The 15,260-nt window shown below is 38.2% G+C and overlaps 2 non-coding genes and 11 pseudogenes across 2 annotated transcripts; all 13 read right to left on the bottom strand.

Annotated features, from left to right (window-relative positions):
* Positions 1-1,434: 1,434 nt before the first annotated feature.
* On the bottom strand, positions 1,435-1,553 carry LOC113102620 (uncharacterized; annotated as a pseudogene).
* A 1,351-nt stretch (positions 1,554-2,904) lies between these two features.
* LOC113102599 (uncharacterized) lies at positions 2,905-3,023 on the bottom strand (annotated as a pseudogene).
* A 780-nt stretch (positions 3,024-3,803) lies between these two features.
* LOC113102618 (uncharacterized) lies at positions 3,804-3,922 on the bottom strand (annotated as a pseudogene).
* A 780-nt stretch (positions 3,923-4,702) lies between these two features.
* LOC113102617 (uncharacterized) lies at positions 4,703-4,821 on the bottom strand (annotated as a pseudogene).
* Positions 4,822-5,601: 780 nt separating this feature from the next.
* LOC113102616 (uncharacterized) lies at positions 5,602-5,720 on the bottom strand (annotated as a pseudogene).
* A 2,040-nt stretch (positions 5,721-7,760) lies between these two features.
* LOC113102607 (5S ribosomal RNA) lies at positions 7,761-7,879 on the bottom strand. Its single transcript, XR_003291034.1, has one exon. It is a non-coding gene; the product is annotated as a 5S ribosomal RNA (ribosomal RNA).
* A 1,066-nt stretch (positions 7,880-8,945) lies between these two features.
* LOC113102598 (uncharacterized) lies at positions 8,946-9,064 on the bottom strand (annotated as a pseudogene).
* A 1,066-nt stretch (positions 9,065-10,130) lies between these two features.
* LOC113102596 (uncharacterized) lies at positions 10,131-10,249 on the bottom strand (annotated as a pseudogene).
* A 783-nt stretch (positions 10,250-11,032) lies between these two features.
* Positions 11,033-11,150, bottom strand: LOC113102637 (uncharacterized; annotated as a pseudogene).
* A 783-nt stretch (positions 11,151-11,933) lies between these two features.
* On the bottom strand, positions 11,934-12,052 carry LOC113102628 (uncharacterized; annotated as a pseudogene).
* Positions 12,053-12,704: 652 nt separating this feature from the next.
* LOC113102614 (uncharacterized) lies at positions 12,705-12,823 on the bottom strand (annotated as a pseudogene).
* A 788-nt stretch (positions 12,824-13,611) lies between these two features.
* Positions 13,612-13,730, bottom strand: LOC113102610 (uncharacterized; annotated as a pseudogene).
* A 1,062-nt stretch (positions 13,731-14,792) lies between these two features.
* LOC113102590 (5S ribosomal RNA) lies at positions 14,793-14,911 on the bottom strand. The gene has a single exon (XR_003291033.1). It is a non-coding gene; the product is annotated as a 5S ribosomal RNA (ribosomal RNA).
* Between the last annotated feature and the right edge of the window lie 349 nt (positions 14,912-15,260).

The following is a 15,260-nucleotide window of genomic DNA, read 5'->3' as shown; positions in this document are numbered from 1 at the left end:
TTTTTGCAAGATTATTATATAATTCGTGAAAAATATCCAAAAATTTAAAGCACCTGGTATTCCCAGGCAGTCTCCCATCCATGTACTAACCTGGCCCAAACCTGCTTATATTCAGAGATCGGGCATTGACTCTATTTTTTGCCAAATTTATTATATACTAAGTGAAAAAATTCCAAAAGCTTAAAGCACCTGGTATTCCTTGGCGGTCTCTCATCCAAGTACTAACCAGACCTAAACCTGCTAAGATTCAGAGATCGGGCATTGACTCTTTTTTTTTTTTTTTTTTTGCAAGATTATTATATAATTCGTGAAAAATATCCAAAAATTTAAAGCACCTGTATTCCCAGGCAGTCTCCCATCCATGTACTAACCTGGCGCAAACCTGCTTATATTCAGAGATCGGGCATTGACTCTATTTTTTGGCAAAATTATTATATACTAAGTGAAAAATTTCAAAAAAGCTTAAAGCACCTGGTATTCCAGGCGGTCTCTCATCCAAGTACTAACCTGGCCCAAACCTGCTTATATTCAGAGATCGGGCATTGACTCTATTTTTTGCCAAATTTATTATATACTAAGTGAAAAAATTCCAAAAGCTTAAAGCACCTGGTATTCCTTGGCGGTCTATCATTCAAGTACTAACCAGACCTTAACCTGCTAAGATTCAGAGATCGGGCATTGACTCTTTTTTTTTTTTTTTGCAAGATTATTATATAATTCGTGAAAAATATCCAAAAATTTAAAGCACCTGGTATTCCCAGGCAGTCTCCCATCCATGTACTAACCTGGCCCAAACCTGCTTATATTCAGAGATCGGGCATTGACTCTATTTTTTGCCAAATTTATTATATACTAAGTGAAAAAATTCCAAAAGCTTAAAGCACCTGGTATTCCTTGGCGGTCTCTCATCCAAGTACTAACCAGACCTAAACCTGCTAAGATTCAGAGATCGGGCATTGACTCTTTTTTTTTTTTTTTTGCAAGATTATTATATAATTTGTGAAAAATATCCAAAAATTTAAAGCACCTGGTATTCCCAGGCAGTCTCCCATCCATGTACTAACCTGGCCCAAACCTGCTTATATTCAGAGATCGGGCATTGACTCTATTTTTTGCCAAATTTATTATATACTAAGTGAAAAAATTCCAAAAGCTTAAAGCACCTGGTATTCCTTGGCGGTCTCTCATCCAAGTACTAACCAGACCTAAACCTGCTAAGATTCAGAGATCGGGCATTGACTCTTTTTTTTTTTTTTTTTTTTGCAAGATTATTATATAATTCGTGAAAAATATCCAAAAATTTAAAGCACCTGATATTCCCAGGCAGTCTCCCATCCATGTACTAACCTGGCGCAAACCTGCTTATATTCAGAGATCGGGCATTGACTCTATTTTTTGGCAAAATTATTATATACTAAGTGAAAAATTTCAAAAAGCTTAGAGTACCTGGCATTCCCAGGCGGTCTCCCATCCAGGCACTAACCAGGCCCAAACCTGCTTAGCTTCCGAGATCAGACAAGATCGGGCATAGCCAGGCTGGTATGGCCATAAGCGAAGACTGCTGCAAAGAGAAGGCTATTTAAAGATCAGCCAATCTACTCGCCAGTACATTATAAAAGTAGGAAAGAAACCCCAAAAGCTTAAAGCACCTGGTATTCCTAGGCGGTCTCTCATCCAAGTACTAACCTGGCCCAAACCTGCTTATATTCAGAGATCGGGCATTGACTCTATTTTTTGCCAAATTTATTATATACTAAGTGAAAAAATTCCAAAAGCTTAAAGCACCTGGTATTCCTTGGCGGTCTATCATTCAAGTACTAACCAGACCTTAACCTGCTAAGATTCAGAGATCGGGCATTGACTTCTTCTTTTTTTTTTTTTTTTTGCAAGATTATTATATAATTCGTGAAAAATATCCAAAAATTTAAAGCACCTGGTATTCCCAGGCAGTCTCCCATCCATGTACTAACCTGGCCCAAACCTGCTTATATTCAGAGATCGGGCATTGACTCTATTTTTTGCCAAATTTATTATATACTAAGTGAAAAAATTCCAAAAGCTTAAAGCACCTGGTATTCCTTGGCGGTCTCTCATCCAAGTACTAACCAGACCTAAACCTGCTAAGATTCAGAGATCGGGCATTGACTCTTTTTTTTTTTTTTTTTGCAAGATTATTATATAATTTGTGAAAAATATCCAAAAATTTAAAGCACCTGGTATTCCCAGGCAGTCTCCCATCCATGTACTAACCTGGCCCAAACCTGCTTATATTCAGAGATCGGGCATTGACTCTATTTTTTGCCAAATTTATTATATACTAAGTGAAAAAATTCCAAAAGCTTAAAGCACCTGGTATTCCTTGGCGGTCTCTCATCCAAGTACTAACCAGACCTAAACCTGCTAAGATTCAGAGATCGGGCATTGACTCTTTTTTTTTTTTTTTTTTTTTGCAAGATTATTATATAATTCGTGAAAAATATCCAAAAATTTAAAGCACCTGGTATTCCCAGGCAGTCTCCCATCCATGTACTAACCTGGCCCAAACCTGCTTATATTCAGAGATCGGGCATTGACTCTATTTTTTGCCAAATTTATTATATACTAAGTGAAAAAATTCCAAAAGCTTAAAGCACCTGGTATTCCTTGGCGGTCTCTCATCCAAGTACTAACCAGACCTAAACCTGCTAAGATTCAGAGATCGGGCATTGACTCTTTTTTTTTTTTTTTTTTTTGCAAGATTATTATATAATTCGTGAAAAATATCCAAAAATTTAAAGCACCTGATATTCCCAGGCAGTCTCCCATCCATGTACTAACCTGGCGCAAACCTGCTTATATTCAGAGATCGGGCATTGACTCTATTTTTTGGCAAAATTATTATATACTAAGTGAAAAATTTCAAAAAGCTTAGAGTACCTGGTATTCCCAGGCGGTCTCCCATCCAGGCACTAACCAGGCCCAAACCTGCTTAGCTTCCGAGATCAGACAAGATCGGGCATAGCCAGGCTGGTATGGCCATAAGCGAAGACTGCTGCAAAGAGAAGGCTATTTAAAGATCAGCCAATCTACTCGCCAGTACATTATAAAAGTAGGAAAGAAACCCCAAAAGCTTAAAGCACCTGGTATTCCTAGGCGGTCTCTCATCCAAGTACTAACCTGGCCCAAACCTGCTTATATTCAGAGATCGGGCATTGACTCTATTTTTTGCCAAATTTATTATATACTAAGTGAAAAAATTCCAAAAGCTTAAAGCACCTGGTATTCCTTGGCGGTCTATCATTCAAGTACTAACCAGACCTTAACCTGCTAAGATTCAGAGATCGGGCATTGACTTCTTTTTTTTTTTTTTTGCAAGATTATTATATAATTCGTGAAAAATATCCAAAAATTTAAAGCACCTGGTATTCCCAGGCAGTCTCCCATCCATGTACTAACCTGGCCCAAACCTGCTTATATTCAGAGATCGGGCATTGACTCTATTTTTTGCCAAATTTATTATATACTAAGTGAAAAAATTCCAAAAGCTTAAAGCACCTGGTATTCCTTGGCGGTCTCTCATCCAAGTACTAACCAGACCTAAACCTGCTAAGATTCAGAGATCGGGCATTGACTCTTTTTTTTTTTTTTTTTGCAAGATTATTATATAATTCGTGAAAAATATCCAAAAATTTAAAGCACCTGATATTCCCAGGCAGTCTCCCATCCATGTACTAACCTGGCGCAAACCTGCTTATATTCAGAGATCGGGCATTGACTCTATTTTTTGGCAAAATTATTATATACTAAGTGAAAAATTTCAAAATAGCTTAGAGTACCTGGCATTCCCAGGCGGTCTCCCATCCAGGCACTAACCAGGCCCAAACCTGCTTAGCTTCCGAGATCAGACAAGATCGGGCATAGCCAGGCTGGTATGGCCATAAGCGAAGACTGCTGCAAAGAGAAGGCTATTTAAAGATCAGCCAATCTACTCGCCAGTACATTATAAAAGTAGGAAAGAAACCCCAAAAGCTTAAAGCACCTGGTATTCCTAGGCGGTCTCTCATCCAAGTACTAACCTGGCCCAAACCTGCTTATATTCAGAGATCGGGCATTGACTCTATTTTTTGCCAAATTTATTATATACTAAGTGAAAAAATTCCAAAAGCTTAAAGCACCTGGTATTCCTTGGCGGTCTATCATTCAAGTACTAACCAGACCTTAACCTGCTAAGATTCAGAGATCGGGCATTGACTTCTTTTTTTTTTTTTTTGCAAGATTATTATATAATTCGTGAAAAATATCCAAAAATTTAAAGCACCTGGTATTCCCAGGCAGTCTCCCATCCATGTACTAACCTGGCCCAAACCTGCTTATATTCAGAGATCGGGCATTGACTCTATTTTTTGCCAAATTTATTATATACTAAGTGAAAAAATTCCAAAAGCTTAAAGCACCTGGTATTCCTTGGCGGTCTCTCATCCAAGTACTAACCAGACCTAAACCTGCTAAGATTCAGAGATCGGGCATTGACTCTTTTTTTTTTTTTTTTTGCAAGATTATTATATAATTCGTGAAAAATATCCAAAAATTTAAAGCACCTGATATTCCCAGGCAGTCTCCCATCCATGTACTAACCTGGCGCAAACCTGCTTATATTCAGAGATCGGGCATTGACTCTATTTTTTGGCAAAATTATTATATACTAAGTGAAAAATTTCAAAATAGCTTAGAGTACCTGGCATTCCCAGGCGGTCTCCCATCCAGGCACTAACCAGGCCCAAACCTGCTTAGCTTCCGAGATCAGACAAGATCGGGCATAGCCAGGCTGGTATGGCCATAAGCGAAGACTGCTGCAAAGAGAAGGCTATTTAAAGATCAGCCAATCTACTCGCCAGTACATTATAAAAGTAGGAAAGAAACCCCAAAAGCTTAAAGCACCTGGTATTCCTAGGCGGTCTCTCATCCAAGTACTAACCTGGCCCAAACCTGCTTATATTCAGAGATCGGGCATTGACTCTATTTTTTGCCAAATTTATTATATACTAAGTGAAAAAATTCCAAAAGCTTAAAGCACCTGGTATTCCTTGGCGGTCTATCATTCAAGTACTAACCAGACCTTAACCTGCTAAGATTCAGAGATCGGGCATTGACTTCTTTTTTTTTTTTTTTTGCAAGATTATTATATAATTCGTGAAAAATATCCAAAAATTTAAAGCACCTGGTATTCCCAGGCAGTCTCCCATCCATGTACTAACCTGGCCCAAACCTGCTTATATTCAGAGATCGGGCATTGACTCTATTTTTTGCCAAATTTATTATATACTAAGTGAAAAAATTCCAAAAGCTTAAAGCACCTGGTATTCCTTGGCGGTCTCTCATCCAAGTACTAACCAGACCTAAACCTGCTAAGATTCAGAGATCGGGCATTGACTCTTTTTTTTTTTTTTTTTGCAAGATTATTATATAATTCGTGAAAAATATCCAAAAATTTAAAGCACCTGATATTCCCAGGCAGTCTCCCATCCATGTACTAACCTGGCGCAAACCTGCTTATATTCAGAGATCGGGCATTGACTCTATTTTTTGGCAAAATTATTATATACTAAGTGAAAAATTTCAAAAAGCTTAGAGTACCTGGCATTCCCAGGCGGTCTCCCATCCAGGCACTAACCAGGCCCAAACCTGCTTAGCTTCCGAGATCAGACAAGATCGGGCATAGCCAGGCTGGTATGGCCATAAGCGAAGACTGCTGCAAAGAGAAGGCTATTTAAAGATCAGCCAATCTACTCGCCAGTACATTATAAAAGTAGGAAAGAAACCCCAAAAGCTTAAAGCACCTGGTATTCCTAGGCGGTCTCTCATCCAAGTACTAACCTGGCCCAAACCTGCTTATATTCAGAGATCGGGCATTGACTCTATTTTTTGCCAAATTTATTATATACTAAGTGAAAAAATTCCAAAAGCTTAAAGCACCTGGTATTCCTTGGCGGTCTATCATTCAAGTACTAACCAGACCTTAACCTGCTAAGATTCAGAGATCGGGCATTGACTTCTTTTTTTTTTTTTTTTGCAAGATTATTATATAATTCGTGAAAAATATCCAAAAATTTAAAGCACCTGGTATTCCCAGGCAGTCTCCCATCCATGTACTAACCTGGCCCAAACCTGCTTATATTCAGAGATCGGGCATTGACTCTATTTTTTGCCAAATTTATTATATACTAAGTGAAAAAATTCCAAAAGCTTAAAGCACCTGGTATTCCTTGGCGGTCTCTCATCCAAGTACTAACCAGACCTAAACCTGCTAAGATTCAGAGATCGGGCATTGACTCTTTTTTTTTTTTTTTTGCAAGATTATTATATAATTTGTGAAAAATATCCAAAAATTTAAAGCACCTGGTATTCCCAGGCAGTCTCCCATCCATGTACTAACCTGGCCCAAACCTGCTTATATTCAGAGATCGGGCATTGACTCTATTTTTTGCCAAATTTATTATATACTAAGTGAAAAAATTCCAAAAGCTTAAAGCACCTGGTATTCCTTGGCGGTCTCTCATCCAAGTACTAACCAGACCTAAACCTGCTAAGATTCAGAGATCGGGCATTGACTCTTTTTTTTTTTTTTTTTTTGCAAGATTATTATATAATTCGTGAAAAATATCCAAAAATTTAAAGCACCTGATATTCCCAGGCAGTCTCCCATCCATGTACTAACCTGGCGCAAACCTGCTTATATTCAGAGATCGGGCATTGACTCTATTTTTTGGCAAAATTATTATATACTAAGTGAAAAATTTCAAAAAGCTTAAAGTACCTGGTATTCCCAGGCGGTCTCCCATCCAAGTACTAACCTGGCCCAAACCTGCTTATATTCAGAGATCGGGCATTGACTCTATTTTTTGCCAAATTTATTATATACTAAGTGAAAAAATTCCAAAAGCTTAAAGCACCTGGTATTCCTTGGCGGTCTATCATTCAAGTACTAACCAGACCTTAACCTGCTAAGATTCAGAGATCGGGCATTGACTCTTTTTTTTTTTTTTTGCAAGATTATTATATAATTCGTGAAAAATATCCAAAAATTTAAAGCACCTGGTATTCCCAGGCAGTCTCCCATCCATGTACTAACCTGGCCCAAACCTGCTTATATTCAGAGATCGGGCATTGACTCTATTTTTTGCCAAATTTATTATATACTAAGTGAAAAAATTCCAAAAGCTTAAAGCACCTGGTATTCCTTGGCGGTCTCTCATCCAAGTACTAACCAGACCTAAACCTGCTAAGATTCAGAGATCGGGCATTGACTCTTTTTTTTTTTTTTTTTGCAAGATTATTATATAATTTGTGAAAAATATCCAAAAATTTAAAGCACCTGGTATTCCCAGGCAGTCTCCCATCCATGTACTAACCTGGCCCAAACCTGCTTATATTCAGAGATCGGGCATTGACTCTATTTTTTGCCAAATTTATTATATACTAAGTGAAAAAATTCCAAAAGCTTAAAGCACCTGGTATTCCTTGGCGGTCTCTCATCCAAGTACTAACCAGACCTAAACCTGCTAAGATTCAGAGATCGGGCATTGACTCTTTTTTTTTTTTTTTTTTTTTGCAAGATTATTATATAATTCGTGAAAAATATCCAAAAATTTAAAGCACCTGATATTCCCAGGCAGTCTCCCATCCATGTACTAACCTGGCGCAAACCTGCTTATATTCAGAGATCGGGCATTGACTCTATTTTTTGGCAAAATTATTATATACTAAGTGAAAAATTTCAAAAAAGCTTACAGTACCTGGCATTCCCAGGCGGTCTCCCATCCAGGCACTAACCAGGCCCAAACCTGCTTAGCTTCCGAGATCAGACAAGATCGGGCATAGCCAGGCTGGTATGGCCATAAGCGAAGACTGCTGCAAAGAGAAGGCTATTTAAAGATCAGCCAATCTACTCGCCAGTACATTATAAAAGTAGGAAAGAAACCCCAAAAGCTTAAAGCACCTGGTATTCCTAGGCGGTCTCTCATCCAAGTACTAACCTGGCCCAAACCTGCTTATATTCAGAGATCGGGCATTGACTCTATTTTTTGCCAAATTTATTATATACTAAGTGAAAAAATTCCAAAAGCTTAAAGCACCTGGTATTCCTTGGCGGTCTATCATTCAAGTACTAACCAGACCTTAACCTGCTAAGATTCAGAGATCGGGCATTGACTTCTTTTTTTTTTTTTTTTTGCAAGATTATTATATAATTCGTGAAAAATATCCAAAAATTTAAAGCACCTGGTATTCCCAGGCAGTCTCCCATCCATGTACTAACCTGGCCCAAACCTGCTTATATTCAGAGATCGGGCATTGACTCTATTTTTTGCCAAATTTATTATATACTAAGTGAAAAAATTCCAAAAGCTTAAAGCACCTGGTATTCCTTGGCGGTCTCTCATCCAAGTACTAACCAGACCTAAACCTGCTAAGATTCAGAGATCGGGCATTGACTCTTTTTTTTTTTTTTTTTTTGCAAGATTATTATATAATTTGTGAAAAATATCCAAAAATTTAAAGCACCTGGTATTCCCAGGCAGTCTCCCATCCATGTACTAACCTGGCCCAAACCTGCTTATATTCAGAGATCGGGCATTGACTCTATTTTTTGCCAAATTTATTATATACTAAGTGAAAAAATTCCAAAAGCTTAAAGCACCTGGTATTCCTTGGCGGTCTCTCATCCAAGTACTAACCAGACCTAAACCTGCTAAGATTCAGAGATCGGGCATTGACTCTTTTTTTTTTTTTTTTTTTTGCAAGATTATTATATAATTCGTGAAAAATATCCAAAAATTTAAAGCACCTGATATTCCCAGGCAGTCTCCCATCCATGTACTAACCTGGCGCAAACCTGCTTATATTCAGAGATCGGGCATTGACTCTATTTTTTGGCAAAATTATTATATACTAAGTGAAAAATTTCAAAAAGCTTAGAGTACCTGGTATTCCCAGGCGGTCTCCCATCCAGGCACTAACCAGGCCCAAACCTGCTTAGCTTCCGAGATCAGACAAGATCGGGCATAGCCAGGCTGGTATGGCCATAAGCGAAGACTGCTGCAAAGAGAAGGCTATTTAAAGATCAGCCAATCTACTCGCCAGTACATTATAAAAGTAGGAAAGAAACCCCAAAAGCTTAAAGCACCTGGTATTCCTAGGCGGTCTCTCATCCAAGTACTAACCTGGCCCAAACCTGCTTATATTCAGAGATCGGGCATTGACTCTATTTTTTGCCAAATTTATTATATACTAAGTGAAAAAATTCCAAAAGCTTAAAGCACCTGGTATTCCTTGGCGGTCTATCATTCAAGTACTAACCAGACCTTAACCTGCTAAGATTCAGAGATCGGGCATTGACTTCTTCTTTTTTTTTTTTTTTTGCAAGATTATTATATAATTCGTGAAAAATATCCAAAAATTTAAAGCACCTGGTATTCCCAGGCAGTCTCCCATCCATGTACTAACCTGGCCCAAACCTGCTTATATTCAGAGATCGGGCATTGACTCTATTTTTTGCCAAATTTATTATATACTAAGTGAAAAAATTCCAAAAGCTTAAAGCACCTGGTATTCCTTGGCGGTCTCTCATCCAAGTACTAACCAGACCTAAACCTGCTAAGATTCAGAGATCGGGCATTGACTTTTTTTTTTTTTTTTTTTGCAAGATTATTATATAATTTGTGAAAAATATCCAAAAATTTAAAGCACCTGGTATTCCCAGGCAGTCTCCCATCCATGTACTAACCTGGCCCAAACCTGCTTATATTCAGAGATCGGGCATTGACTCTATTTTTTGCCAAATTTATTATATACTAAGTGAAAAAATTCCAAAAGCTTAAAGCACCTGGTATTCCTTGGCGGTCTCTCATCCAAGTACTAACCAGACCTAAACCTGCTAAGATTCAGAGATCGGGCATTGACTCTTTTTTTTTTTTTTTTTTTGCAAGATTATTATATAATTCGTGAAAAATATCCAAAAATTTAAAGCACCTGATATTCCCAGGCAGTCTCCCATCCATGTACTAACCTGGCGCAAACCTGCTTATATTCAGAGATCGGGCATTGACTCTATTTTTTGGCAAAATTATTATATACTAAGTGAAAAATTTCAAAAAAGCTTAGAGTACCTGGTATTCCCAGGCGGTCTCCCATCCAGGCACTAACCAGGCCCAAACCTGCTTAGCTTCCGAGATCAGACAAGATCGGGCATAGCCAGGCTGGTATGGCCATAAGCGAAGACTGCTGCAAAGAGAAGGCTATTTAAAGATCAGCCAATCTACTCGCCAGTACATTATAAAAGTAGGAAAGAAACCCCAAAAGCTTAAAGCACCTGGTATTCCTAGGCGGTCTCTCATCCAAGTACTAACCTGGCCCAAACCTGCTTATATTCAGAGATCGGGCATTGACTCTATTTTTTGCCAAATTTATTATATACTAAGTGAAAAAATTCCAAAAGCTTAAAGCACCTGGTATTCCTTGGCGGTCTATCATTCAAGTACTAACCAGACCTTAAACTGCTAAGATTCAGAGATCGGGCATTGACTTCTTTTTTTTTTTTTTTTTGCAAGATTATTATATAATTTGTGAAAAATATCCAAAAATTTAAAGCACCTGGTATTCCCAGGCAGTCTCCCATCCATGTACTAACCTGGCCCAAACCTGCTTATATTCAGAGATCGGGCATTGACTCTATTTTTTGCCAAATTTATTATATACTAAGTGAAAAAATTCCAAAAGCTTAAAGCACCTGGTATTCCTTGGCGGTCTCTCATCCAAGTACTAACCAGACCTAAACCTGCTAAGATTCAGAGATCGGGCATTGACTCTTTTTTTTTTTTTTTTTTTGCAAGATTATTATATAATTCGTGAAAAATATCCAAAAATTTAAAGCACCTGATATTCCCAGGCAGTCTCCCATCCATGTACTAACCTGGCGCAAACCTGCTTATATTCAGAGATCGGGCATTGACTCTATTTTTTGGCAAAATTATTATATACTAAGTGAAAAATTTCAAAAAGCTTAAGTACCTGGTATTCCCAGGCGGTCTCCCATCCAGGCACTAACCAGGCCCAAACCTGCTTAGCTTCCGAGATCAGACAAGATCGGGCATAGCCAGGCTGGTATGGCCATAAGCGAAGACTGCTGCAAAGAGAAGGCTATTTAAAGATCAGCCAATCTACTCGCCAGTACATTATAAAAGTAGGAAAGAAACCCAAAAGCTTAAAGCACCTGGTATTCCTAGGCGGTCTCTCATCCAAGTACTAACCTGGCCCAAACCTGCTTATATTCAGAGATCGGGCATTGACTCTATTTTTTGCCAAATTTATTATATACTAAGTGAAAAAATTCCAAAAGCTTAAAGCACCTGGTATTCCTTGGCGGTCTATCATTCAAGTACTAACCAGACCTTAACCTGCTAAGATTCAGAGATCGGGCATTGACTTCTTCTTTTTTTTTTTTTTTGCAAGATTATTATATAATTCGTGAAAAATATCCAAAAATTTAAAGCACCTGGTATTCCCAGGCAGTCTCCCATCCATGTACTAACCTGGCCCAAACCTGCTTATATTCAGAGATCGGGCATTGACTCTATTTTTTGCCAAATTTATTATATACTAAGTGAAAAAATTCCAAAAGCTTAAAGCACCTGGTATTCCTTGGCGGTCTCTCATCCAAGTACTAACCAGACCTAAACCTGCTAAGATTCAGAGATCGGGCATTGACTCTTTTTTTTTTTTTTTTTTTGCAAGATTATTATATAATTCGTGAAAAATATCCAAAAATTTAAAGCACCTGATATTCCCAGGCAGTCTCCCATCCATGTACTAACCTGGCGCAAACCTGCTTATATTCAGAGATCGGGCATTGACTCTATTTTTTGGCAAAATTATTATATACTAAGTGAAAAATTTCAAAAAGCTTAGAGTACCTGGTATTCCCAGGCGGTCTCCCATCCAAGCACTAACCAGGCCCAAACCTGCTTAGCTTCCAAGATCAGACAAGATCGGGCATAGCCAGGCTGGTATGGCCATAAGCGAAGACTGCTGCAAAGAGAAGGCTATTTAAAGATCAGCCAATCTACTCGCCAGTACATTATAAAAGTAGGAAAGAAACCCCAAAAGCTTAAAGCACCTGGTATTCCTAGGCGGTCTCTCATCCAAGTACTAACCTGGCCCAAACCTGCTAAGATTCAGAGATCGGGCATTGACTTCTTCTTTTTTTTTTTTTTTTTTGCAAGATTATTATATAATTTGTGAAAAATATCCAAAAATTTAAAGCACCTGGTATTCCCAGGCAGTCTCCCATCCATGTACTAACCTGGCCCAAACCTGCTTATATTCAGAGATCGGGCATTGACTCTATTTTTTGCCAAATTTATTATATACTAAGTGAAAAAATTCCAAAAGCTTAAAGCACCTGGTATTCCTTGGCGGTCTCTCATCCAAGTACTAACCAGACCTAAACCTGCTAAGATTCAGAGATCGGGCATTGACTCTTTTTTTTTTTTTTTTTTTGCAAGATTATTATATAATTCGTGAAAAATATCCAAAAATTTAAAGCACCTGATATTCCCAGGCAGTCTCCCATCCATGTACTAACCTGGCGCAAACCTGCTTATATTCAGAGATCGGGCATTGACTCTATTTTTTGGCAAAATTATTATATACTAAGTGAAAAATTTCAAAATAGCTTAGAGTACCTGGCATTCCCAGGCGGTCTCCCATCCAGGCACTAACCAGGCCCAAACCTGCTTAGCTTCCGAGATCAGACAAGATCGGGCATAGCCAGGCTGGTATGGCCATAAGCGAAGACTGCTGCAAAGAGAAGGCTATTTAAAGATCAGCCAATCTACTCGCCAGTACATTATAAAAGTAGGAAAGAAACCCCAAAAGCTTAAAGCACCTGGTATTCCTAGGCGGTCTCTCATCCAAGTACTAACCTGGCCCAAACCTGCTTATATTCAGAGATCGGGCATTGACTCTATTTTTTGCCAAATTTATTATATACTAAGTGAAAAAATTCCAAAAGCTTAAAGCACCTGGTATTCCTTGGCGGTCTATCATTCAAGTACTAACCAGACCTTAACCTGCTAAGATTCAGAGATCGGGCATTGACTTCTTCTTTTTTTTTTTTTTTTTGCAAGATTATTATATAATTCGTGAAAAATATCCAAAAATTTAAAGCACCTGGTATTCCCAGGCAGTCTCCCATCCATGTACTAACCTGGCCCAAACCTGCTTATATTCAGAGATCGGGCATTGACTCTATTTTTTGCCAAATTTATTATATACTAAGTGAAAAAATTCCAAAAGCTTAAAGCACCTGGTATTCCTTGGCGGTCTCTCATCCAAGTACTAACCAGACCTAAACCTGCTAAGATTCAGAGATCGGGCATTGACTCTTTTTTTTTTTTTTTTTTTTGCAAGATTATTATATAATTCGTGAAAAATATCCAAAAATTTAAAGCACCTGATATTCCCAGGCAGTCTCCCATCCATGTACTAACCTGGCGCAAACCTGCTTATATTCAGAGATCGGGCATTGACTCTATTTTTTGGCAAAATTATTATATACTAAGTGAAAAATTTCAAAAAAGCTTACAGTACCTGGTATTCCCAGGCGGTCTCCCATCCAGGCACTAACCAGGCCCAAACCTGCTTAGCTTACGAGATCAGACAAGATCGGGCATAGCCAGGCTGGTATGGCCATAAGCGAAGACTGCTGCAAAGAGAAGGCTATTTAAAGATCAGCCAATCTACTCGCCAGTACATTATAAAAGTAGGAAAGAAACCCCAAAAGCTTAAAGCACCTGGTATTCCTAGGCGGTCTCTCATCCAAGTACTAACCTGGCCCAAACCTGCTTATATTCAGAGATCGGGCATTGACTCTATTTTTTGCCAAATTTATTATATACTAAGTGAAAAAATTCCAAAAGCTTAAAGCACCTGGTATTCCTTGGCGGTCTATCATTCAAGTACTAACCAGACCTTAACCTGCTAAGATTCAGAGATCGGGCATTGACTTCTTTTTTTTTTTTTTTGCAAGATTATTATATAATTCGTGAAAAATATCCAAAAATTTAAAGCACCTGGTATTCCCAGGCAGTCTCCCATCCATGTACTAACCTGGCCCAAACCTGCTTATATTCAGAGATCGGGCATTGACTCTATTTTTTGCCAAATTTATTATATACTAAGTGAAAAAATTCCAAAAGCTTAAAGCACCTGGTATTCCTTGGCGGTCTCTCATCCAAGTACTAACCAGACCTAAACCTGCTAAAATTCAGAGATCGGGCATTGACTCTTTTTTTTTTTTTTTTTGCAAGATTATTATATAATTTGTGAAAAAATATCCAAAAATTTAAAGCACCTGGTATTCCCAGGCAGTCTCCCATCCATGTACTAACCTGGCCAAACCTGCTTATATTCAGAGATCGGGCATTGACTCTATTTTTTGCCAAATTTATTATATACTAAGTGAAAAAATTCCAAAAGCTTAAAGCACCTGGTATTCCTTGGCGGTCTCTCATCCAAGTACTAACCAGACCTAAACCTGCTAAGATTCAGAGATCGGGCATTGACTCTTTTTTTTTTTTTTTTTTTTGCAAGAATATTATATAATTCGTGAAAAATATCCAAAAATTTAAAGCACCTGATATTCCCAGGCAGTCTCCCATCCATGTACTAACCTGGCGCAAACCTGCTTATATTCAGAGATCGGGCATTGACTCTATTTTTTGGCAAAATTATTATATACTAAGTGAAAAATTTCAAAAAGCTTACAGTACCTGGTATTCCCAGGCGGTCTCCCATCCAGGCACTAACCAGGCCCAAACCTGCTTAGCTTCCGAGATCAGACAAGATCGGGCATAGCCAGGCTGGTATGGCCATAAGCGAAGACTGCTGCAAAGAGAAGGCTATTTAAAGATCAGCCAATCTACTCGCCAGTACATTATAAAAGTAGGAAAGAAACCCCAAAAGCTTAAAGCACCTGGTATTCCTAGGCGGTCTCTCATCCAAGTACTAACCTGGCCCAAACCTGCTTATATTCAGAGATCGGGCATTGACTCTATTTTTTGCCAAATTTATTATATACTAAGTGAAAAAATTCCAAAAGCTTAAAGCACCTGGTATTCCTTGGCGGTCTATCATTCAAGTACTAACCAGACCTTAAACCTGCTAAGATTCAGAGATCGGGCATTGACTTCTTCTTTTTTTTTTTTTTTTTGCAAGATTATTATATA

The sequence above is a fragment of the Carassius auratus genome, unplaced genomic scaffold (genome assembly GCF_003368295.1).
Source record: "Carassius auratus strain Wakin unplaced genomic scaffold, ASM336829v1 scaf_tig00217743, whole genome shotgun sequence".
NCBI lineage: Eukaryota > Metazoa > Chordata > Actinopteri > Cypriniformes > Cyprinidae > Carassius > Carassius auratus.
Note: the sequence above shows the minus strand (reverse complement) of the source record. Positions and strands in the feature narration are given on the sequence as shown.